Source organism: Pinus tabuliformis, chromosome 3_1 (genome assembly GCF_031772625.1).
Source record: "Pinus tabuliformis cultivar Carrire ecotype Pingquan chromosome 3_1, CPIR1, whole genome shotgun sequence".
In the NCBI taxonomy this organism is placed as follows: Eukaryota; Viridiplantae; Streptophyta; class Pinopsida; order Pinales; family Pinaceae; genus Pinus; species Pinus tabuliformis.
The window spans coordinates 876760647-876786606 of record NC_142301.1 but is presented as its reverse complement, the minus strand read 5'-3'; positions in this window follow the sequence as shown (position 1 = coordinate 876786606).

Genomic DNA, 25960 nt, shown 5'->3' with positions numbered 1-25960 from the left:
CTGACTGAAAGTTCAATTCACTACACTGATTTTTGAGGGGGACAATGAATTGATCCATCTATTACAAAATCTTCTCTTCAATAAATTAAAAGAAGCGAATAACTTGCTACAGGTGATTATAATTTAGAAGAAGGCCTGGTGTCGCATATTGTCATATGGAGTGAGGAATACATGCCATTACAGTGCAGAAAGTGGCTTGAATTATGGGAAAAATGGATTTTCATAGGATTCTATTCCAAACTTATTGAAAATATTTGCTTCTGTATTCACACTTGCACACTCATCAGACTTCTGCGTCTCCTTGAACTTGTGTGCATATGGATGGTTTTCTCTACTTGGTCAATGAACAAGCACCTGTAGAATGTTCAACCATAGTTATTACAGGTTCAGCTCCGGTGTCAGACAAGTTCAGTTTTTGCGTCTAGAATGTGTGGAAACAGACACTTTCTTGTCCTTGATTCAAGACTGGAAATGTTCCAAAAAATATAATTAGTTTTTGTGAATAGTTAGAGCAACCATGAGTACTGCCAGATTTATTAAGTGTGTGACTGTGGGGATGGTGCTGTGGGAAAGACTTGCATTCTTATTTCCTACACAAGCAACACATTCCCAATGATACTGGTGCATTATTTGGACAGGGTATCAGCCTCCTCGTTGCTGGAGTGATTTTGACTGCAAACCAAAATTACACAATATAAGCCATATTTTCTACACATGTCATGGAATATTTTTATGCATTGTTTCAGTTGTACAAGCCATATTATCACATTGGCAAGGAGCATCACTTATGTACGTGTCAGCGCGTGGCATTGTTCAGCAAGGTAGTAGCCTGCAATCCGATTTGAAATTGTAACATGTGTAACATAATACGAAAGATGCATCAACTTCTTTTTGCATCTTCAACAACTGCACAACCCATATTGACACCTTGGATTCTCATGAAAGAGCTGGCCAAGATAGAGAAGATCAACTTTCAAACTTTCAGCTGCTATTGAAGAAGTTACACGTGAGCATTGTGAAAAAGAAGGAGATAAAAAGTAAAAGAGCTAGTTTTATTAAAAATTGGTTTATATTTAAAATAGCAATGAAAAATGCCAAGTCAAAATACGCCTAAAATAAAATGAAGAATACTTGCCACAACAGAGAACAAGATTCTATTGCCTATGTTTATCTTCAGTAATGGGATTGACACCTATAAATGCCACCTCTTCATCAGTTATCAACAGATTCGAGTAGAAAATGGAGTGCTATTCTATCTTCAGAAATGCTGATTGGATTTTTAGTTTTGTTTGTTTAATGATGATAAAACCATCCCTTATTTTGGTCGATGGGTGTTTTCAGAGTTGAGTCTATTTATTGTATTGAAAAATCACTTGTAGGGGGGGTTTGGAGAGCTGTGGGAGAAAAAATTAGAGTTTCATTGTACAACTTTGACAGAGAAATAATTGAATGGTTAGATATGATTTATAAGATTCATGTGGCTTGAAGTTTAGCATAATGTATTTTCTATGTGTTTCATATGTATCTTGTAATGTTTTTCATTTCATTCATAAATTGTTTTCAGTTTGAATGCTTGAGAGTAAGAAAGGTAGAACTCAGTCATTGCTCTGCCTTGAGGAAGTGTTCAGACTTTGTGTGGCTTTCTTCTGTCTGAAAGGGATTCATTGTTTAATGCCCTTTTCAGCTATCTTAAACAGTCTTTCCACGCCATTTAATTTCAATTTAATTGTTAAACTTCACTCCTATCTTGCCTTATGGAATAATCTGTACCTTTGATTAAATCTCTGCTCTTGCTGTCTTTGCCCCATGCAGCCCAGAAAACCCAATCATTTATTAAAAACCCTTTTCTTATATATTTACTAGCCTAAAATATGTTCCCATTCTAGAGTCATCTCACACCCTATTGCTCATTTTATCGAGATTGACTGGAGAGAGCCCTCTCCTGTCCTTGTAGGGCTAGCTACGAGGCTAAGCTTGGTTTGATGTTGCCTCAAGTTTTGCCTTCCTCAGCCTGAGGCAAATTTGAGCGCTAACACCCCTCATGCTCAGTTTGTCAATGGTTATTAGTATCTTCTATTGGAAACTACTTGTGATTTATGTTCACTTATTTTCCTTCTTTATTAAGTTGCCTTTCATCAAGTAATTACAAAATTAAGTAATTACTACTTCTTTTCCTTTGCAATGTTGTTTCAAAATGGATTCAATTGATCTTTACTTTCTATTATTTTCTTTTGAATTTTCTTTAGTGAGACAAGGGGATTCTTTTGTTTACTACCTTTGCGAGCAGGCAGAGGGTTTGTTTCTATTGTACTTCTCAAGTACATGCACCTGGGTAGATATTTCCTTTGAAAATGAAAATGGTCCATAAAGCTGAGGGGGTCCCCATGGTGGAAAGAGCTACAGTGAAGCTTCTAGGAATTATTCAACAATGAATATGTTTGTAATGATCCTAATTACAGTGATAATTTTTATTTTTATATGTGCAATATATAACCTCTCTTGAAATAGGAATTGTCAATATATAACCTCTCTTGAAATATTAAAAAAAATCTTTTCCACTAGATAGATATTACAGATAGGTATTATAGATCTCTTTGTCTCTTGTTGAATCCCCTCATGCTCGATTTCTCGATGGTTATTAATATCTTCTACTGGTAACTACTTTTGATTCATGTTCACTTCTTTTCCTTTATTATGTTGCCATTCATCATAATTCCATATCATCATTCCAATTCAAATTCAATATAGTTTATAGTTTAGCTTTTACTATGAAACCAATCAACATATTACATCCTTACAAAATTCACATTGCGATGTGGTTACAAAAATTAATTCAGGCCACCCCTATGCTTGATGGTCTCCATTTCTTGCATTTCCCAGAATTGTTGAGTCTCCTGCCTGACCCAAGTATGGTGTACTACCCAAGATTGGTTGATTAGGATGTTCTTGAATTCTATGATATCCTTGAATCCAATTTGCTCCTTGTAGCCATGGAGGGACTGAATAATCCAAGTGTCCACTTGTGTTACTAACCCTAGAACTAAGTGCAAGTGTCATATAAACACAGTTAGGATTTAAACCTACACTGGTAGCGGTATATGAGGTGGGCACAACCCCTGGCTGATAGTACGGGACTTGGATGTTAATCATCTCTTGGTATGATGGTGTGTGCTCTGCAATGTGGTCCAGCGTATTGGAAATCATCCTATTTGCCTCAAACTAGCTTGGACCATATACTTCCCTGCTTGTCACCCCTCCTCCTCTTTCCAACATTTCGTGAACCTTTCTTGCATCCCTCTCTTTCCTTGCCAATTGTTTTTGATGTTCCTTATCTTCCCTTGATTTTTGTCTTTCCATCCTTTCCTTTGTTCTAGATTCTGCTGCTGTAATCATTGCAACTCTCTTGTCCTTGGCTAACTCCTTCTTTCTCTTGTTAGTTTCCTAAATTTCATTTTTTTTACATTCAGACTCAAATAATAAATTCATATAATCTTCAGATGTGAGCAACTGTGAAATCCTCCCCAAACTAAGACAATCTACAGTTGAGTGCCTTGATGAGGCCTTCACTCTCTCTACTGGTAGCTTTAGGAATCCACCAAGTAATCTCTGATTTTTCCCATGCTCCCTAGGATCTAACACTTGGATTTCAGCCTCCAGTACAACTGATTGGCCCCCATTATTGTCTTCTTCAGGTACTTCATGCTGAACATGCTCCTCTTCTAGTGAACCATTTTCCACAAAATAATGAACAAGTTCAGTGTTCAACTCTGATGGTTGTGAAGGCATGCCCATGCTTTCCTCATTGGTGGTAGACACATTATGTGTGTTGATATTCATCATGGCCTCTACCAACCATGATGGTGGGCTTACCTAGGTTGGCATGCTCAATTGTTCATTGTTTAATCATGTTGCATTAGCATTTGAAATCAAGTTTTCATTTTCATTCGCTTCATCAACTGCCTCATATGGAATATCACATGCAAAATTGGCATGTGGTTCAATGGGTGTGATAGCCTCCATGACATTGACAGTTGGTTCATGACTGAATTATGTCTCACTCACATGCTCATCATCATCACCACATAAGTTCCCTTCATAAAGGGATAATATACCTTCAGCAGCAACAACATCTTCTTTGGCATCAACATGGTCTTGTAAGTTCTCTGCTCCTTGACCTTCCACATAAAATTCTTGGCTACAACAAGTATCGTGCATGAGAGAATCAACATTAAGTGGCCATATACCAGTCATCCTAAATCCAACCTTGATATTAGAAGGTGTGAGATTCCTTTTTAATGCTTTACTTGCAAGCTCAACTAGCTCAAACCTCTTTACTTCCACCCCTAGATTTTTTGCCATCCACAAAGCTCACTCGATCTTGAAATAATTCTTGAAAGGCCCAAACACGATGACAATGGGTTACAATCTGTGAGTGGTATGAGCCGGCAATTTTAACAGGTCAATGCCAAAATTGTTGGCCTCCTCGATTGTCTGCAAATCCATGTGGCTTCCATGGTCATCTAAAATCAGTAGGTGTTTGTTTTTAGGCAAGACACAACCTGGTACAGATGCAGCAAAGTGACAAAGCCAATTCAGGAATAGTTCCTTTGTCTTCCATGCATGGGGATGTCCTGCCATGCATGCTCCTGGTTCACAGTTCTGTATATAGCCTTTTAGTTGTGTTTTACCTTTGAATAGGTAAAATCCTGGGATTGAAGAATTAATTGCATTTACACAAGAAAGAATAGTGATCCACTCCCTGCTCTTAGGAAAAATCTTAGGCACATTTCTGCTCCCTCTTTTGGCAATTACCCACATACCACAATTCCCTCCTGCCTGTAAGCTTGTTTCATCACAGTTCCATATATGGTCTAGGGCATATGAGTGTTGCTCATATGAAGCAGAAAGAGTGTTATAGAACTTGGACACAATTGTAGGGCATAGATTTAAAGCCCTATCTTTGTCAAGGCCCTCAGCTGTACGTAGCACAAGGTCTGGATGCCTTTTTTTAAATCCACTCCACCATGCTTTACCAGGAAACCCATCTTTGAAAGGGTTTGGCCTCCCTTGATAGATTTGAGCTACTGTGGATTTAAGTTGTATAATCTCTAATCCATGTCCCAATTGGGCCATATCCTTACACCACTCAACCACCTCGGCCTCCAACTCTTCAGTCCACCACTGTAACAGGCCCTCTATGCTTCGTATTAGTCAACCCATTTATCCAATAATGTATCTTAGAGGCACGAATACCATGTTTTTTTGCAGAGGCATGGATTAAATGTCCCTTAAACTCGATGTCATCAATTGCAGCTAGCATGTCTTGCTTTGTCCAACCTCTGATGGCACTGATTTTCTTTGTTGAACTTGCACCTTGCACTGTGGTTGAAGGTGGCTCTATGGTTGATGGTGGGATAACATGATCTGCCACCACAATGTCCTTTTCAACGACATTACTGGGTGCATTGGGAGAATTCACATCAACCCCCCATCCTCATCTGATGAACTGGATCGCAGTTGGGCCCCCTCGCCCCTCGCCTCCTCCTGTTCCTTATACGATCTGCAATAGAAACTCTTGGCATGGCTGCAACAACCTGCAAAGTAACCACCAAATTCTGATTTTAAAAAACTGTATTAGAAAACAAGGAAATTCATTGGCCTTTGCAATCAATGAGCAACAACAATCAATGCTTTATCTATATATTGTAATTGAATACATCTCGGATCTGAAAATCATTATTGGAAGGGTTTAAACTTCTTTATTTGATTCTTAGATGATTTTTATGAGTTATCAGGAAGAGCTATTCCTTTTTAATTTTGTAACAGGTTTGACATAACACAATTTATTTAACCCAACTATTTTTCTGTGTCCTCAAATGATTGTTCTTGGCATTCATTTTTTTCTTGGCATTCATTTTATTCCTAGTTGGTGAAAATATGGGTTATCAGGAAGAGCTATTCCTATTTCTTTTTGTAACAACTTTGACATAACATAGTTTCTTCAACCCAACTAGCTTTCTGTGTCCTCAAATCATTGTTCTTGTCATTCTTTTTGTTCTTGGCATTCATTTTATTCCTAGTTGGTAAAAATATGAGTTATCAGGAAGAGCTATTCCTTTTTATTTTTTGTAACAACTTTGACATAACTAAGTTTCTTCAACCCAACTAACTTTTTGTGTCCTCAAATCATTGTTTTTGGCACTCATTTTGTTCTTGCCATTTTTTTTTTATTCCTAGTAAGGGTTAGCATGCTTTTATGTAAGGGTTCTTAGTTGTAGTCTCTTTACGTAGTTATGTAGTTATTTTGATTTTAGATTCACCTCAGGAACATATATTTTCAGTTTTGTCATTCTTCACTCATTGTTATACTGTTGGAGGCATCTGATCTCAATGAGAATTAATATAGGTAAGAAATTATCCTTGTAGTTGTCTGCTTAGGGGCAACAACTCAAACTGAGTTTTATGTGTGCCAATCAACTTTGATTATTTACAGATTTATGGGTTTGTTGGAAACATACAACACCTAGGGGATCCCCTTGAGATTGGAAAAGAGAATTTCTAAACCAGTGGGTATGTTATTCATTTAGAAATGTGTAGGTGACTAGCCACCCCAACATAGTATTCATTCTTTAGACAATAGTGTCATGTTAAAGTCTTAAGAAACTAGCGCTTATTAGTGTTGTTAGTCCCACCTAGAGTGACAACACTGGATTGACTTCTTAATCCATAGAAACAACCTTTCAAAGAGTCTTCTCCAACGTATTTCTTGATTTCAATGAAGAATGATTCTTACACAACCAAATGAACTAAAGCACTATAAATGTGGAGAAACCAACAACTAGAGTGTACCTAACGGGGGTAAGATTGCGCAGCTTGTCAAAACCTAACAGGAGATTTATGTGCATATCAATTTGGATCTGTGAATTTCTCTCGAAAACTATATGTGGTTGCATTGTATAATGAAGAATATACACACAAAAAGACATACCGAAAATTCCCCCCATAAACCCATATCACATAATATTACACTTTAGATCAGAAAACCATCAAATATCATCAATCATACAAAATCCATTAGATTAGAATCACAGAACAAATCTCATATACAACACATACATAATTTAGTCTTATATCAATCAATTACATGCATTATTGAGCCATTGTTTGTTAGACCACTGAGTCTAATAAGATTTCATGCTTTTATCCTCATCATGTCATGTCAAGGAAGAATCGATTGAAATGAATCTACGTGATATCACCACCCTAACTCACTCTACTAACTGTTGTTAGATGTGTTGCAATGTTTGGTTTGCTTGATACTTATTTTGATTTCAGATTCACCTCAGGCACATATCTTTTCAGTTTTGTCATTATTCATTCATTTTTATACTGTTGGAGGCATTTGATCTCAACAAGCATTAATATAGGTAATAAATTATCCTTTTTGTTGACTGCTTAGGGTCAACAGCTCACACTGAGTTTTTTGTGTGCCAATCAACTTTGATTCTTTACAAATTTATGGGTTTGTTGGCAACATACAACACCTAGGGAACCCCCTTGAGACTGGAAAAGAGAATTTCTAAACCAGTGGGTTTGTTATTCATTTAGAAATGATTCTCTAACCAGACAATGAATCTATTTGACATCATAATTTTCTCTTTGAAAGGATATTCTTTGTTGCTATAGTAGTCTAATATTGATTTGCATGGGTCATATTTGAGGGTATAGTGGTAATGAAATTGGTTTCTAAATCAATAAATCAGTAAAACAGTAATGAAATTGTCTGTAATGGCTTTAATTTACCCTTGTTTCTCAACATAAATAACATTAGTCATTATTCAACAAAAATGGTCACATTATTCAACCAAAACATACATGTGTTTCTCTAGTAACTAATGAATAGAATGAATGTAACATTGTGCACACACTCTGTTTGTATGTCTCTAGCAGCTAATGAATATAATGAATGTAACAATGTGCACACACTCAGTTTGTATGTTTCCAACAACTTCTGAATAGAATGAATGTAACAGTGTCTGAACACTTTGATTGCATGTCTCCAATAGCTAATGAGTAGAATGAATGTTTGAAATGAAAATGAGTAAGAGTTGATGTTTTATAGTTTTTCATATAGAATTTAATTGGTAGGGAAGATTGGCATGGATTTCCATCTCCCAAATTCAAATGTGTGGCCTGGATTGATTTGTACATGATCAAATGGTTGATAATATTTGATGGTTGATCCATGTGCTTTCCTGTTTTTAATTCTTGAATTGAAAAGGCTGGTGTGTTTAATACTTGAATTTAAAGGGTTGGTGTCATTTATTGCATCCTCTAAACTAATTCCTGAATTGAATGTTGTCATTTATTGTCTTTAATCTTGAATTGAATGTTGTCATTTATTGTCTTCAATAGGTTGAATGGTTAAACACACATGTACATATGGCTAACACACATTTCACCTATTCTTGTGCAGGTATTACAGAGAATTGGGATGTGTTGCTCCAGTGGAAATATGTAGGTGATTATTTTATGGGATAGGTGTACTCCTAAATAGAATTCAGTGGAATGTTTTGTAATGCATTTTGACTTATTTGGTAATTCAGAGCTGGAGATATTTGGGACATTATGTCTTGTCAACATGTGATGTTAAGGTTTGGTATTTGACACTTGTTGGCCCAATCAATATGTGGGCCCATTTTGGACTAAATTATATAACTTATATAACTTAATATAAACTATTTATGTGCATATTTTTGATGATTTATGAATATTTTTTGATGGATGTGTGGGACTAGTACTATAACTAGTATTATCCGTGCACAACAGTAGAAGGCTCTCCCGTTAAGGAGAGTAACAAACTCTCATATATATATAGATATATAATTAATCTTAATACATAAATAAATGATTAAATATTAATATATTTTATTTTATATTAATTTTAAAAAAAATTATAAGCTATTTTTATATAAAAGCGTCTTTACATCTAAGCTTTACACAATAAATACATAAAATTATTTTGTACAATGGTAGGGAATGATACTTGTAAAGTTCTCTCCGCCCAAAATTTCACACACTATTTAGTCAATTCATTGCAATGACCCATTATGTATATCTTATTAGAACTGAGTTTTATGAGATATAATAAATTGGTAATCTATATTACGTAAATTAAGCTTATTTATTATGCTACTTAATAATCATTTCTATTATTATGCTACTTAATCATCATTTCTATTTTATCCACCTAATTTACCATCCAAGAAGGAAGGTCAAAGAAAGAGATGGATTTATGAATCATTAAAATCATAATGAGGGTAAGAAAGAATCTATTTCAGTGTTATGTAAATTTGACTCGGTGAAAGAGTCAAGGTTGATAAATCAACACTAGCAGTTTTGGGGACCTGGTATTATTGACCCATGGTATTGAGTCCATTGTATTTCATGTAGTTAAATTCTTTAAAAAGCTTGGGGAATCTCCATAGTGATGTGCTAAAGTTGAGCAAAAGGCTTAGTTGGCAAGGGCTAGGGTGTTGGGTAGCTTGGCTACTTTTAAGTCAAGGAAAGTCTGCTTTTAAGCTATAGGATAATTTATCTATTATTGGTTTTCCCTCACTAGGGTTTCCCGGTGGTAAAATATGTGTGTTGGTGCTATCTATCTAATTGATTTTTAATTATTTCTTATCGTATCAATTTAATTACTAACAAGTGGTATTAAAGCCAAACAAAGGGCTAAAAGGAGAAGCAAATATTTGGTGAAGGAAGAATTGTAGTGTTTCATGAAGTCGCAAAGGGCCTTAGAAGCAATGCATGGACGACTGGCTTGTAAGTGGCATGAGGCGAGCACCTTGTGAAAGGGTGTGTGGAAGTGAGAGAATGATGAAAGAAGTGTTAGGGCAACAATAGCAACAAAAAATGCTCTAGAGATGGAAATTTTTAAACCTTATGTAAATGGGCACACTATTATAAGACCTATTTGTGCATGTGTACCCATGTTAATAAAGTATATACATATATCTAGGTGATAGGGGAGGTGATCTGTAAATTTCTGTGGATATTTCACTAGCTAGTTCGTCACAATAGATCTAATAATATTATATTTAAAATCTGAAATTTTACACTATTACAATTTTATTAGATTTCTAGATGTGTAGATTTTACTATGAATAGTGCATGCATGAAAATGAACATTATGTAGAAAATAGAGAACGAAAAAATAAAAGCTCGCAAACACATAAGACACAATTATGATTTAGGAAACCCTTTTGAGAGAAAACACAGCTGGAAGGTGAGGCCACTTTGCTCTCTTTCTCTATTTGGAAATATGGTTGCAGGTACAAAGAAGTATGGCATGTGGCCCATGGGATGCTACAATGCACAAATCCTCTTTTTGTGCTCTACCTCATATACCTCTTGTATATTTTCGCTAAGATATGGAACAAATGCGCTCTAAAGAATGGAATCCCTTTTCGTCCTAGTGGCTTGGTTATAACACAACCTAATAACCTACTAGTGGTTAAGTTTGACTACCTTGTCTCTTAACCAGAGTTACAATATATATTATTCTACAGTATTTTACATCATAATCACGTGGCTAGCCTATTTTCCATGAATAATGGGGGTTGATGCTACAGCCTCCTAAATTATGGGTGTGGAAACAAGAAGGTCAGCTCCTGGGTGGCATAACTTTCACATACGAACTCTGATTGACATATTTTTGAGTATTGGGAAAGATCTATGTGTGTAGAATAGAATGAAGTTTTGCCCCCCAAAGAACATCATTTGATGCCTCAAAATGCTCTTAGAAGGTTTCAGACCCTATTTTGTACAAAATAGGTGCCATTGGTAAAAATGGTCCTGTGACTTTATTCCTCCACCTTTTCCACTCTAAATGCATTAGGATGGATGAAAAATGATATAATGATCCAATATAGATCACACTTCCCCATTTTCGGATGCTTTTGGTCCCAAAAAGATGAGGAAAAGTTTCCTCCACCTTGTCTCTGGTGTACCATTTAGCTTTTCCTAGAAGTTGTCCTTTCAATCTAATTTTCCAAAGGTCATGTTGCCTTTATCTTGTAGTTCTATAATTCTTCTATAAAATTGTATCTTCTATCAACTTTGTCTAAGCATCCAGTGCCAAATTTTCCATATAAGATCGGACCTATTCCTCTTCCTGATCTAGCATGGAAGGCTCATAAAGTTTCAAATTCTCCACATTCACAATTGAGTAAATGCACATATATGGTGGTAAACTAAGTCGATAGGAATTATCACCCACCTTTTATAGTATGTCAAAGGGACCATACCTCATAGCCTTGATTTTATTACCGGGCCTCTGTAGTGTCTCCTTGTTCAACTGTAGACATACTTTGTCTCCCACCTTGAATGATTTATTTGTTTTATGTTGATCATGTCTGGCCTTATATTTCTCCCGCGACTTCTGTAGTGTCTCTTGTACCTGTAGATGGATCTGCCTGATATTTTCTACAAAAATTTCAACCCTTAAGGCATCTCCGGTAAGATATTCCCTCACTCATTGTTACCCATATGCAATGTCCAAAGGTTAAGGAAAAAAATATCCAAAACAAGTTTCAAATGGGGAATTCCCTATAGAAGTGTGGACTGCTATGTTGTAAGAATGCTATATAAAAAAAAAGATTTTCATCCCAGGTCTTCAAATGCTTCTGGTTGTATCCCCTCATAAGCTATACCAAAGTCATGTTGACTACTTCTCTCTACCCATCTATCTATGGATGGAATGATGCATATATCTTCAACTTCATGTCCATATTCTCCCACAATGTAGTCTAAAGTACACTGAGAAATCTTGTATCCTTGTCTGAAATGATGCTCCTTGGTATCTCAAAGTGCACCCAAACCTGTCCAAAGAACAAGTTTTTTGCTTAATGCTCACTGATGGTCTTTGCATAGGGCATCAAAACACACATCTTATTGAACTTGTCAACTACCATGAATAGGTAGTCATGACCCTTCCTGGTTATTGGTAAACCGCCCACAAAGTCCATTGAAATTATTTCCCAAGGACGAGTGGGTACATGCAAGTGATGATATAGACCCTGTTTATCGTTGCTTGGCTTGTTGTTACAACAAATCATGCATCCACTTATGAACCTAGCTACCTTATCTTGTATTTTGGGCCAATACACATACCTCTGCAAGTTGTCCACGATATTCCCTACACCAAAGTTCCCTGCAACCTTGGAGGTGTGAGCCTCTATAATCAGATGCAATTAGTCACCTTTAGGAACACATAACTTATCCAACTTGTAGAGTAACTCATCTTGGAGATGGTATTACATGGTTTTGTTTCCATCGTGCACATTACTCAAACTCTGAAAATGTTGGAACACTTCCTTGAAGTGCTCATCCTCTTAATATGCCTCTCTATATGCATCATGGGTGAATGGATCCATGTGTATAAGAGTTCCCAAAGTTGTGATATTTGGTGTGGCTGGTCTTGAAAGCATGCTAACCAACTTGTTTATGATTCCCTTCTTGTACTTGATCACCAAATGAAACTGTTGTAGGAACCCCATCTACTTGTAATGCTTGGTATGTTGTAGCTTACTCTAGGCCTACAAATACTGTAGTGGATGGTGATTTGTGTGGAATACTGTCTCCTTTCCCATCAATGCTTCCACTTCTTCACATGTTGCACCAGGGCATAAAGTTTGATGCAGGTGCATAGGCCGAGCACAAAACTTGACAAAGAATGGACAAGAGATTACCAATGTGATGGGATGGTCACATGGTAATGCTCAAAGGAATTTTTAAATGTTTTGTAAGAAATTGTAAACATTTATATTTAGGAATTGAGTTTTTATTTTTTATAAATAAGATGGATAAGTTACTTTCTAATGTAAAAAAATAGTTTTGGTTTCCCTTATTTTATGGAGAAGGGGAATTAAATTACATTTTGTGACTTTTCATTGTCATAGTCGGTTTCTTTAGGGAAACAATAAGAAAGCATGTTTGGGAAATTCCTGAGGTGAGGTGAGAGGAGAAGCTCGCGAGTGAGGAGAAGAGAGAGGGAGAGAAGAGAGGAACTCATTGTTTCTATGTGCAACTACAATCCTGAGTTTGCAGACATGCCTGTACTTTTCAATACGTGTGAACAAGAAGGTATTTCTATGTGAATGGTGTACTTGAATGGAAAATGGGACTGTAAGTTGGTGTGGTTTTAGATTGAATCGATACCCCAATGTTGAATAAAATTGATTTCTACTTATGAATTGTTACTAATAACATTTTTATTCTTCTGCGTTTGGTTATTTTTATAAATTTGTACTTGTTCAATCAATTTACATTCAAAACATAGGTATTGAAGCTTCAATCGTTGTGTTATTTGTTCATGTATATTTTGTATTCTTGTTGAAATGGCCTCAAAATCCACAAAGGAATGTACGAAAATGTCCAGGAATAGGAATGTGAGGTATTTACTATAAACTGGGTGTTGTAACAAAGTACCCTTATTTGAATGTTGTCACATCCTTTAGATTGGTTTTCTAACCATTCAATATGAGATAACATGCAAACCTTAATGAAGAAAGATGGATGGAATCATTCACTGCGTCAAGGAGCCAATCAAGGTTGTGGAGAGAGGATTAGGAAAATAGTCAAGTCGTTTCATCTTTTGCGAAAATGCTATGCAGAATTTTAACAGGCACTACGAAATCATTTCGTAGCGACGGAACAATAAATTGGAAAACATGCACTACCAAATCATTTTCGTAGCAACTAATAAAAAACAAGTTTGAAAGATTGTGGTTCGATTTGAAATCCCATTTTTGCCTACCTGTTGCACCATTTGTAAGTTGAAACGTATGTAAATGGATTTATGAAATGAGTAAGATAAAGAGCGGAAGGTGAGAGAAAAGTCTCCCATGAATTTATCATAATAAACTCATATTATTATATTCAATGCATAGGTGAAATGTTTCCTGAAATATTGTTGAATTGGATGTAAATACATAGCTATGTATGGAGTAGATTGGAGATATTATCACCAGGGTGACTTGGCTTGCATCAAGTGGTATCAGAGCTTGAACACTCTTTGGTGATGATATTAGAACAACTCAGTAAGAAAGAAAAGTTTTGGAGATGAAATTCAAAGCATGGAGCAGAATCAAATTTGCTAAATTTGATTGGGTGACTACAAAATGGAAATTTGAAAGAAAGGAAGCCGAAAGTTCAAATTTCATAAGCATGGAGTGGAATCATATTTGAAAATATAATTGAGGTAACTTATTTTGTTTCAATTCTTATTGAATTTGAAGATTGATGATTGCATGATGGAAATATGAAGAATAGATTAGATTTATTTTTAATATAAATATGAAAACATAAATTTCTCAGTGAATACGTTAGAAGAGTACAACATTGAAAGTAGAGCCAATAGAGAACACTACAAAAACAATGATGCATGCTCAAGAGATATTTGGAGAGTGGGGTAATGGTATTTTGTTAATTAATTACTAATTACAAGTAGCAGTAATGATGTTTACAACTGATGATTGTAACCACGAACATAGAGAGTTCTTGATGATGATGGTAAGGAACATTGCAATAGAGAATGAGGAAAAGAAAAATTATCAGAGGAAGAAGGGGATTAAATTGCATGTAGAAGCCAGAAGAATAAAGAGTGTTGAGATGAATATTCCATAGGAAGGAGTCAACATAAATACCAAGAGAATACTAGGCATGGAAGAGCTTAGTATGGTATTTACAAACAAGTTGATGGAGTCAGCTTGTTGCAGTGGCTTGTGTGAAACTCACAGTGAGCATGGAGAAGCTCATAGAAGAAGGATATTTATGACTACTGAGAGTCATAGTAAAGGTTCATGGAGAAGCTATAGTAAATAAAGTCAGGATAAAATTTATAAAGAAGTCACTGAAATTAAATTAAATTTAGAGATTTTGAGAAAACTGCTACAGAGAGATAATGAAGACTAAGATTATAGATAGACTCTCCAAAACAGAGTAAAATGGAATTTTTTGTAGGTGAATTTGAGATATATATCAAATGCTCAGTTGATGGAGAAACTCAGGGAGTTTGAACAAAATATAAATGTTCAATTGGAAGAAAATATCAAAGAAGTTGAGCTGCAACAAAGGACAATTGTTGAAGAAGAATTTCTTTGTGAACTTAAACAAGGAATAAGCCTTGAAGAGAGAGAGAATGATAATGTTGAAAGGAGACTAGCTGAAAGTCTTATGGTTCATTTGGAAACTGAAGATAAGAATGAAGAAAATGTTGATGAGAGACTAGTTGAGAGTCTCACAAGGTGTGTGGGCAATTCGTATGTGATGGCAGAGGTGTTGATGGAGGATACATGCCATGATGACTTTGATTTTGGCAATTTGTGTATGGATGTAGGAGTTGTTCCAGATGAAGGACATATCATTGGTTCTGTTATGTGCAGAGAGGAGGAATAATCACTAAGTACTATTATATAGGTTGTAAAGAAGACAAAGGATAGACAAGATGGAGACTACATGCCATGGGAAAATGCGGCCATGGAAGAACAACCATAAGGTTGATGAAAACATGTGTGTGGACATTAATGATGAATTTGTTATAATGGATAAGGAAGATGAAGATTTGATGGGCAGTTTGAAAGTTTTAGCACTGCATGAGGGAGATATACTAGAAGCAACAAAGGAGACTTCAAAGTCTCGTATTTTGAAATCAAATAATTGGTTTGTGTATGTAAATGTGCAGAAAATAATGAAATGGATTGTAAATACTTAAATTAATGAAGTACAAGAACCATTGGGAGAGGACCTGCAGGATTGCAAAATAGGCATAGAAAATGTTACAGTTGAATTGAAGCTCTTAGAAAATAGGTTGAACAATCCAAGGACAGAGAGTAGAGTGAATTGCAGAAGTCTAAGAGATGATAAGGATGAGTTTACCATGGAGAAATTGCAACAACAAGGAGAAAATAAGGATGATGAGTTCCAGCAGAAAATATAGAGAGTGGTGAAAGAAACTCCAGGAAATTGGTATCCTGATGATTTAGTGGAGGACAACAACGAATTTTAGCCAGGAAATAATAGTTTATTCCATCCAAAGGATAGGTTGGATGTGGAAATAGAGAGAATAAGGAAGATAATGTTGAGGAAGCCTTAGAAAAATAGGTATGAAAGGTACAAGAGAATAAAGGACAACATATTGCATATGGTAGAGCAAGTTTTCATCAGCAAAGAAGGAGCAAGAGTAAAACAGGAGAAAACAATAAAGCAACGACATGACAAGGAGAAGGACCAACTACAATATAAAGTTTGGGATCAAGGAAGATTCACTTCATGAACACATGGTCAGGAGACAATGAATCTTTTTCACCTTATGAGTCTAATCCACATTCATAGGCTGATCACAAAATTTGATGGACTCGACAAGATCTTACCAATGTGATGGGATGGACACATGGTAATGTTGGGAGGAATTTTTAAATGTTTTGTAAGAAATTATGAATATTTACATTTATGAAGTGAGTTTTGAATTTTTATAAATAAGATGGAGAAGTTACTTTTTAATGTAAAAAAAATAGTTTCAGTTTCTCTTATTTTGTGGGGAAGGGGAAAAATGACATTTTGTGATTCTTAGTTGTCATAGTCAGTTTCTTTTTGGAAACAATAAGAAAATAATATGTGGTAAGTTCGTAAGGTGAGGTGAGAAGAGAAGCTCCCGAGTGAAGAGAAGAGTGAGGGAGAGAAGAGAGGAACTCATTGTTTCTTTCTGCACCTACAATCCTGAGTTTGTATACCAGCCTTTGGTTTCCAATCTGTGTGAACAAGAAGGTATTTCTATGTGAATGGTGTAATTGAATGGAAAATGGGACTGTAATTTGGCGTGGTTTGAGATTGAATCGAAACACCAGTGTTGAAGCAAATCGATTTCTGCTTATGAATTGTTACTAATTGCAGTGTTATTCCTGTGTGTTTGGTTATTTTTAAAATATTATACTTGTTCAATTGATTTACATTCAGAACCTAAGCATTGAAGCTTCAATCATTGTGTTATTTGTTCATGCATCTAGTGCATTTTTGTTGAATTGGTCTCAAAACCCGCAGAGGAATGTACCACAATGCCTAGGAGTAGGAATGTGAGGTATTTACAGTAAACTAGGTGTTGTAGTAGAGTACCTTTTTTTTAATGTTTTCATACACCTTAGATTGGTTTTTTGACCATTCAATGTGATATAGCATGCAAACCTCAACGAAGATAGGTGAGTGAAATCATTCACTGTGTTAAGAACTAGTCAAGGTCATGGAGAGTCAATTAGGAAAAGAGTCGAGTCATTTCATCTTCCCCGAAATTTCTATACATAATTTTAATGGGCACTATGAAATCATTTCATAGCGATAGCAGAGTAAATTGGAAAACATGCGCTACCAAATCATTTCGTAGCGATTGATAAAAAATATTAAATTTTGAAAGACTACGATTCAGTTTGGAATCTCGTTTTGGCCTTCCCATTGCATCATTTGTAAGTTGAAACATCTGTAATTGGATTTATGAAATGAGCGAGATAACGAGTGGAAGGTGAGAGAAAAATGTCTCATGAATTTATCATAATAAATTCATGTTATTATATTAAATGCACAGGTTAAATGTTTCCCAAAATATTGTTGAATTGGATGTAAATACAGAGCTATGTGTGGAGTAGATTGGCAATATTGGCACTGGGGTGACTTGGATGCCATCATAGATCCTTGTCATAGGTAGGGTACTTAAGAACTTCCCCATGAAATACTTCATAATGGTAGAATACAAGCCTTCCTCCCTACCTCAAGAATTATTCCATAACATACCCACTTGCATCTATCTCCACTTCAAAGGCTCGTTGCAAGTTTGGTGATGAAAGAACTAACGCTTGATTGATATTCTTATTTAGCTCCTCGAAAGCCCTTTGTTGACCCTTTCCCCACTAGAAAATATTTCCACTTGCTGTTATGGCATGGAGTGGTGCTACTACTACTGAAAATGAGGCTATGAATTTCCTCAAGTATTATGTTCCCCGAATGAAACTCCTAACCTGAGAAACATTAGTAGGTATCGACCATTTCATGGTGGCCTCCATCTTGGAAGGATATATATTCAAATATCCTCTTCCTAACACATACCCCAGATATACCAAATATTATTGTGCGGACTCACACTTCTTGAGATTTGCTAGCAGCTGGTGCTTCTTTAATGTCTCTAGCACCTTAATCAAATGTGAGATGTGGTCTTCCTAAGTACCACTATATACCAATATATCATCCAAATAGGTAATAATAAATGAATTTATAAAAGGGTACAGTACATCATCCATTAACATAAACATAGTTGGTGCATTACATAGGAAAAATGGCATAACTAACAACTCATGCAAACCTTTCCTAGTTTTGAAGGTGACCTTCCATGCACCGTCTTCTTTGAATCAAACCTTGTGATATCCAAACTTTAAGTCTAGCTTGGTGAAGTACTTTTCTTGTTGCAACTGATCCAGTAGATCATCTATCCTAGGTAGGGGGCATCTGTTCTTAAGTGTGATTTTGTTCAACACCGTGTAATATATACACATCCTCCAATTCATCTCCTTCTTTGGAACAATGATGATAGGTGATCCACATGGTTATGTACTCAGTTGAATGATCCAACTATGTACTCAGTTGGATCTTGTGCTCCACTTTCCTCTTAGGTGATAACCTTTTAGGCTCTCGAAACACATCCCAGTATGCCTATAGAAACTCCTCCAGTTGTTGTTTATGTTTCTTAGTACACCCCTCTAGGGATTCCTTGCATCTTACTGACTCTTCTACATAGTCAATTTCTCTTAAAAAAATAAAAGATACTTCTTGTTGGAACTTGTTGATTTCTTGGCTTGGTTAGCAGTTACTAGTGAATATTTTGACTCGCTTTTGTGCACATTGATGATGAACTATTTTCCATCCTTGATTATCCGGTAATGGTTTCCTCTCTACATGAATATTGCATCTCGCATGTAAATGTAGGGACTCCCAAAGATGACTCCACATAGATCAAGGGGAACCACATCTAGTTCTACTTCATCAATAAAATAAACACTAATAACAAATGTAATTTTGCAATATTTTTTTACCTTCATCTATGCATCCTTATTTACCCATCCCAGTAGATATGGGTTTGGGTGATCACAAAATTTCAACCCCAACTTCTTGATTAGCTCTACTACAATGAGATTCGCCTGCGATCCTGAGTCAAATAGAGAAATGATCTTTGTCTTCTTGACCTGTATCTTTATATGGAAGAGTTTGGTCATTTCTTTCTCTTCCTGTTGCTGAAGGCTACTCAGATTCACCTCCTTCTACGTTGATTTAAAAAAAATCTTCTCATCCACATCTAAGTTTCTTTTAACTTGGTTGCTTGAATTTGTGGCCATGGGATTATTCTTCTTATTACCTTTCTTTTTTTTCTTTGGGTTTATCTCTGGATGCAACTTCCAACACTTCTCCTTTGTATGGTCATCAATGTTGCAGTGGTTGCTAGGATCTTTGCACTGATGTGTTGTGGATGGAGTATTTTTATCTATTTCCCCTTTTTTCTTCTTTCCCCCTCCTTAAAAGTGTCTTGTTTCTCCTTCTACTTTGATCCATTTGAGTGCACTCTTTTCAGGCCTATGTTGTCTAGGTATTGTTCCTATACACAAGCCTCGTCCACCGAGTTATGCTTTAACAACATCACTTTCTCCTACAGATGATGGTGTAGACCCCCTCAGATAGTTGAGGTGTACATATAGGTTATTTGGGGAGATACCTAGCATTATGGCCATCTTTCTAGTTTCTGTGGTATACTCCTACACGCTTTGGGTCAAATTTTGCCTGAAGTGGCACCACCTGATCCACTGGTCCTCTACATACCCAATAGGGTAAAACTGTGACTTAATGAGGGTTTTGAAGTCCTCCCACTTAGTCACTAGAGGTGCTCCCTCTAACATCAGGGTCTCCGTGTGTCTCTCCCACCAAGTCAGTGCATGACCCTCTAATTTTAGCCGTGTAAATTAGATATTTTGTCCTTCCTCAATTTGATGGACATTGAAATAAACTTCTAGTTGTTGTAACCATTGATTCAAATTTAGAGTGTCGATATCACTACTGTATGGATTGATTTCAATTTTTTCTTCCATTTTAAATAGAAGTCGTGATTGATTCATGGCACTTGAACTAGGTTGATATTTTTTAGGTTCTTTCTTCGACTGGTTCTTCATTTCTTCCCAATCCGTTAATCCCCCTTTTGATTTATCCTCTGTGTTTGAACCCCCATCTTCTGTAAATATTCTAAGATTATTTCTTTGGGCTTTCGTGAGGAGGTCACATTGTGATTTATATATGAGACTTATTTTTCCAGCCGCAAAAGCCTAACCTCTACAAGATCACAAGGGTCATTCACAGTTTCATCAACCATGATTAGGGTTTTACGATTTTCATCCCTGTCGATCTAGATCCCCTGCAAATCTCCAAAAATACCCAAATAATATTTCTCTAATACCAATATGATCCTTAAACTACTGTGGATATTCCACTGGTCATTTCATCACAACAAATATGATAATATTGTATTTAAAATATGAAATTTTACACTATTATAGTTTTATTAAATTTCTAGATCTGTAGATTTTACTATGAATAGTGCACCCATGCAAATGAAAATTATGTCGAAAATAAAGAACGGAAAAATAAAATATCACACACACACATAAGACACAATATATGCTGTAGGAAAACCATTCGGGAGAAAACTGAGCTAGAAGGTGAGGTCGCTCCTCTCCCTTTCTCTGTTTGGAAATATGACTGCAGGTACAAAGAAGTATGACATGTGGTTTGTGGGATGCTATTGTGCAAAAATATTCTTTATGTGCTCTAACTCCTATCCCTCTTGGATATTTTTCCTCAACTATGGAACAAATGCACTCAAACAATGAAATACCTTCTCCTCCTAGTGGCCGCGTTATAAGAAAACCTGACAACCTACTGGTGGTTAAGTTTGAATACCTTGACACTTAACCAAAGTTACAATATAGAATCTTCTAGAGTATTTTACATCATAATCATGTGGGAAGCCCCTTTTCCGTGAATTATGGGGGCTAATGCGACATTTCCCAGAATTATGGGTAGAAATAGGTCAATTTCTTAGTGGCATAAATTTCACATACGGACTTCAATAGACACACTTCTTGTGCTATTAGAAAGATCTTTGTGCATAGAATAACATGTAAAGGTGTGGAGCTAAAGTGACAAATTTTTACCCTCAAAAAGCATCGTTTTATGCCTCAAAATTCTCCCAGAAGGTTTAGACCCTATTTTGTGGAACTACGCCCCGCTAGCAAAAACAACCTTGTGAGTTTGTCAGGCCAGGCAGTAACTCCATAAGGCAAAAATGATTCGCGTGTTTCATTCCATCGGGTAGGTCTTCATTATATACATGAGGGAGAGATTGTTCAGTTCATCTCCCGATGACTGTTCATATTTCTAATTTAATTATTTACATAAATTTACCCAATCACAAGGATTAGGTGTCAACATTCCCCCCCTTAATCTGAAGGGATGTTGGTAAGTCCAAGCATCATTCTGAATCATTCAAGATTTTCTCTTCCAAGTGCTTTGGTGAAGATGTCTGCAATTTTCTCATTTGTGGAACAATGACGGAGATGAATTGTTTTGGCCTCAACATGATGTCAAATCAGATGATATTTAGTATTGATTTGCTTCGTTCGATCATGGAATTTTGGGTTCTTGGCCAACTTTATTGCAGAGGTATTTTCAATCATGAGTGGAGTTGATTGTACTTGTTTTACCTGCAAATCTTCAAGAATTTTTCTAAGCCACACAATTTCTTTTGTTGCTTCAGCTGCTACCACGTATTCTGCTTCTATTGTGGAATCTGCTGGAACTGATTGTTTGCGTGATCTCCAGGAGATAGCTCCTGATCCAAGACTCATATCATATCTTGAAGTTGATACCCCAATTTCTTTGTCTCCATCGAAGTCTAAATCAGAGTATCCAATCAAGCTGAAGTCGTCCACCTGTGTATACTTGATTCCAAAGTCTTGAGTTCCCTTCAAGTACCTTAGAACTCTTTTTGCAGCAGACCAATGTCCCTCACAAGGCTTTTTCATAAACCTGGAGAGGATTCCAACAACAAACGAAATGTCTGGACTGGTAGTAGTTAGGTAGTTGATACTTCCTACAAGCTGTCTATACTTTGTTGCATCCTCAAATTCTTTTCCTTCAATAGATGTGAGCTTTAAGTTTTGTTCCATTGGAGTAGTAAGAGGATTGTACTCTGTCATGCCAAATCTGTTCAACATATCTCTAATGTATTTCTTTTGGGAAAGAAATATGGACTTTGGATGTTGGGTTACTTCAATGCCAAGATAGTAATGAACATAGCCCAAATCAGTCATTTCAAAACTTTTCCCCAATTCCTTCTTTAGGGATGCAATGTAGCTTTCATTGTTCCCTGTCATCAAAAGATCATCTACATATACCACAAGATATACAACTGTTTTTCCAACTTTCTTGACAAATAAAGTTGCATCATCAAGATCAAAATGTTTGAAATTGAGTTTCAGAAGATGCTCAGTTAGATTTTCATACCAGGCTCGCGGTGCTTGTTTGAGGCCATACAAGGACTTCAAAAGTTTGCATAATTTATTTTCATGTCCTTTCATAGCAAATCCTTCAGGATGGGACATAAAAACATTCTCTTTTAGATCTCCATTCAAGAAAGCAGTTTTTACATCCATTTGATGGACTTTCCAACCATTCTGAGCTGCTAGTGCAAAGAGTGTCCGGATGGTAGCCCATTTTGCTGTGGGGGAAAAAGTCTCCTCATAATTGACCCCTTCCTTCTGTGCAAAACCTTTTTCCACAAGCCTAGCTTTGTGCTTGTCAAGTGAGCCATCAGCTTTATACTTGTTCTTGTAGACCCAGTTGCAGCCAATTGGTTTGGTTCCTAATGGAGGATCAACCAGCTTCCAAGTGCCGTTTTTTATGAGGGCATCATACTCCTTTTGCATCACTTCTTTCCATTCATCATGAGAAGCAGCTTCTTTGAAGGAAGTTGGCTTAAAATCTATAGACAAGTTCAATTCACAATCGTAAGAAACATCCATATCAACAGGTGAATTAGAGTCATCTACATCACCTCCATTTTTCCGGTTTGAATTTAGAGTTCCTGTCTTTCCAACCTCATTTGGATGAATACTTTCAAGTGTCTTTGTCAGCCACTTTGGGGGACCTTTCTCAGATGGTCCAGGCTGCTCCGTTGATTGAGTTGGGATTGAATCAAGATTGAGTCTCCCAATTCTATCAATCACATCACTTAAAGCATCATGTGTTGTTGGAGTTTCATGCGGGGGAGAGTGTTCTTCAAAAGAAGATTCCACATGTTGATCTAGAATAGGAATCCCCCCTTCAAGATGTGGAATCTGATTATCAAATTCTTGAAATGATTTTTCTTTTGTGAATCTATTCAAGCGATCAAGTTGTCGCTCAACAACATTGTCAGTTTTGGATGATTCAAGAAAAATTACATCTCTAGATATAACAAACTTTTTATTTACTTCATCATAGAGATGGTATGCTTTGGAGGTGTTTGAATACCCTAAGAAGATACACTTATGACTTCTAGCACCAAGTTTGTTTCTATGTACCTTTGGTATCAAGGCATAACAGGTGGAACCAAAGACCCTGAGATGCTTTACCAAAGGAACATGTCCATACCACATTTCATATGGAGTCTTGTTTCTTATAGCATTAGATGGACATCTATTCTTTATATATGCAGCACATAGAACAGCATTAGTCCAAAACATTATCTTTACATTTTTGAAGAAGAGCATGGATCGTACCATATTTAAGATTGTCCTATTCATTCTTTCAACTACACCATTATGTTGGGGATTATAAGGCACAGTTGTTTGATGTTTGATCCCATGTTGGCGAAGATAATTTTCAAATTCATTTGATGTGTACTCTTTTCCATTATCAGTGTGAATAGAACCAATATGAGATTGTGCATCATTTTCAATCCATTTATGAAAATTCTTGAATGTTTGAAAAGCATCAGATTTTTTCTTCAATAAATAAACCCAACAAATTCTGGTGTAGTCATCAATAAATGTCATGATATATTTATTTCCATTTGCAGAAGGAACAGGCATTGGACCACATAAATCTGAATGAATGAGTTCAAGATTTCTATGTGCTCTTGAATGTGAATCAGAAAAGACTATTTGCTATGCTTTCCTAGAATGCAAGCATCACATTGCTTAAGTTTCCTAGGAATTGTAGGCAAACCAGCAACACCATTTTTCTTCAATAAGCAGAGACTGTCATAGTTCAAATGTCCAAATCTAGCATGCCATAATAAACTTGATGGGAGTGTACCTTGTTCATGATGAGAATTGTATGAGAAATGTTGTGCATGAGCAGAGGTTCCTTGCAGCTTGAGAAGCCTTTCTTCTTCTATTCACCTCATGACAAGTGAGTGGTCAGATGCTTTTCTTACCTCAAGTTTTCCATCAAACATATGAATGGAGTGACCTTGTTGGCGGATGTGGACCAAGGACAACAAGTTTCTCTTGAGTTGTGGGAGATATAGAACATGATGCAGAAGAAAGTCTGGAAGACCAGGTAGTTTAAGCCTGATTGTGCCAAGCCCTGATGGCTTGATTTTTGATTGATCTGTAAAGTATACTGCTCCATCAACATTGTCAATGAAATCTTCAAAAAAATAATTTCTATGAGTCATGTGGCAGGTTGCTCCTGAATCAAGCAACCAATAATTTTTCCAAGAAGCAAGTGAAGCATTAAATAAATCTTCATTTACTCCAATGTTACATTGTGCCACAACATAGTGAGTAGATTTAGGTGCTTTACCTTTGTCTGTATCATCAGTTTTACCTTTCTATTGGTTTCCTTTTTTCTCAATTTTGTCCCATGGTAGCTTGCATGTAGAGGCATCATGTGATCCATTTCTTTTGCAGCGTATGCAGTGCAAATCTACCTTTTCTCCTTGAGAATGTCTACCCCCCTGCCTCTAATATCTTCCTCTTCCTCTTCGACCACCTCTTCCTCTTGTAGAATCTTGAGCAGGATGCTTTTCTTTATGAGAAAGGCACACAACCAATTCAGAAGATTTAGGGGCTGTCTTCTTTCCAAAAGCTTTCTCTCTTTCAACAAACTTTTTCACAAGAGAGTCAAAGGTTATACTTTGAGATTTCCATTTGCTTGCAACGACTCAAGATAATTGGAGTAAGTAGGATAAAGTGCCTTGAGAAAAGCAATAAGAGGAATATCCAATTCAACTTTAGTGGATTTGATATCATGCATTATAGACTTTACTTCAGATGCAAGAGCAAGAGGATCATTATTTTTCAGTTCAAGAGTGAAGAGTTTAATCATGAGTTGAACAACCTCAAGTGCAGAATGTGAGTCATAGAGTTCTTTCAACTTTTGTAAGGCTTCAAAGGCAGTTGAATATGACAAAATATGGCAACTCACCTCTTCATTTACAGATGCTGCAATTAATGCATAAGCTTTATTATTCTTGTTTTCCCAAATGATGAGCTCTTTGTCTGAGGTAGGTTGTACTGGTTCATTGTCTCCGTCTCCGACACACACTCCTTTCCACAACTCATTGAAAATGAGGGTGTGTTTGATCATCCAGGACCAATCAGGATAGTTCTCCTTGCCAGTGAGAACTATTACCACCATGGATATGATTGAATGCATTCTGTTAAAAAATACTTCTGCTGATAGAAAAATATTTCTACCAATATACTGTAAAATTGTACTTCTAGTGGTAATTTTTTTTTTTGACAGCAAAATAGTTGTAATATTTATTATAACTTCAAGAAGCACAATACTACAGAAGGAGTTGCTCTAAGAACTTTACAAAATG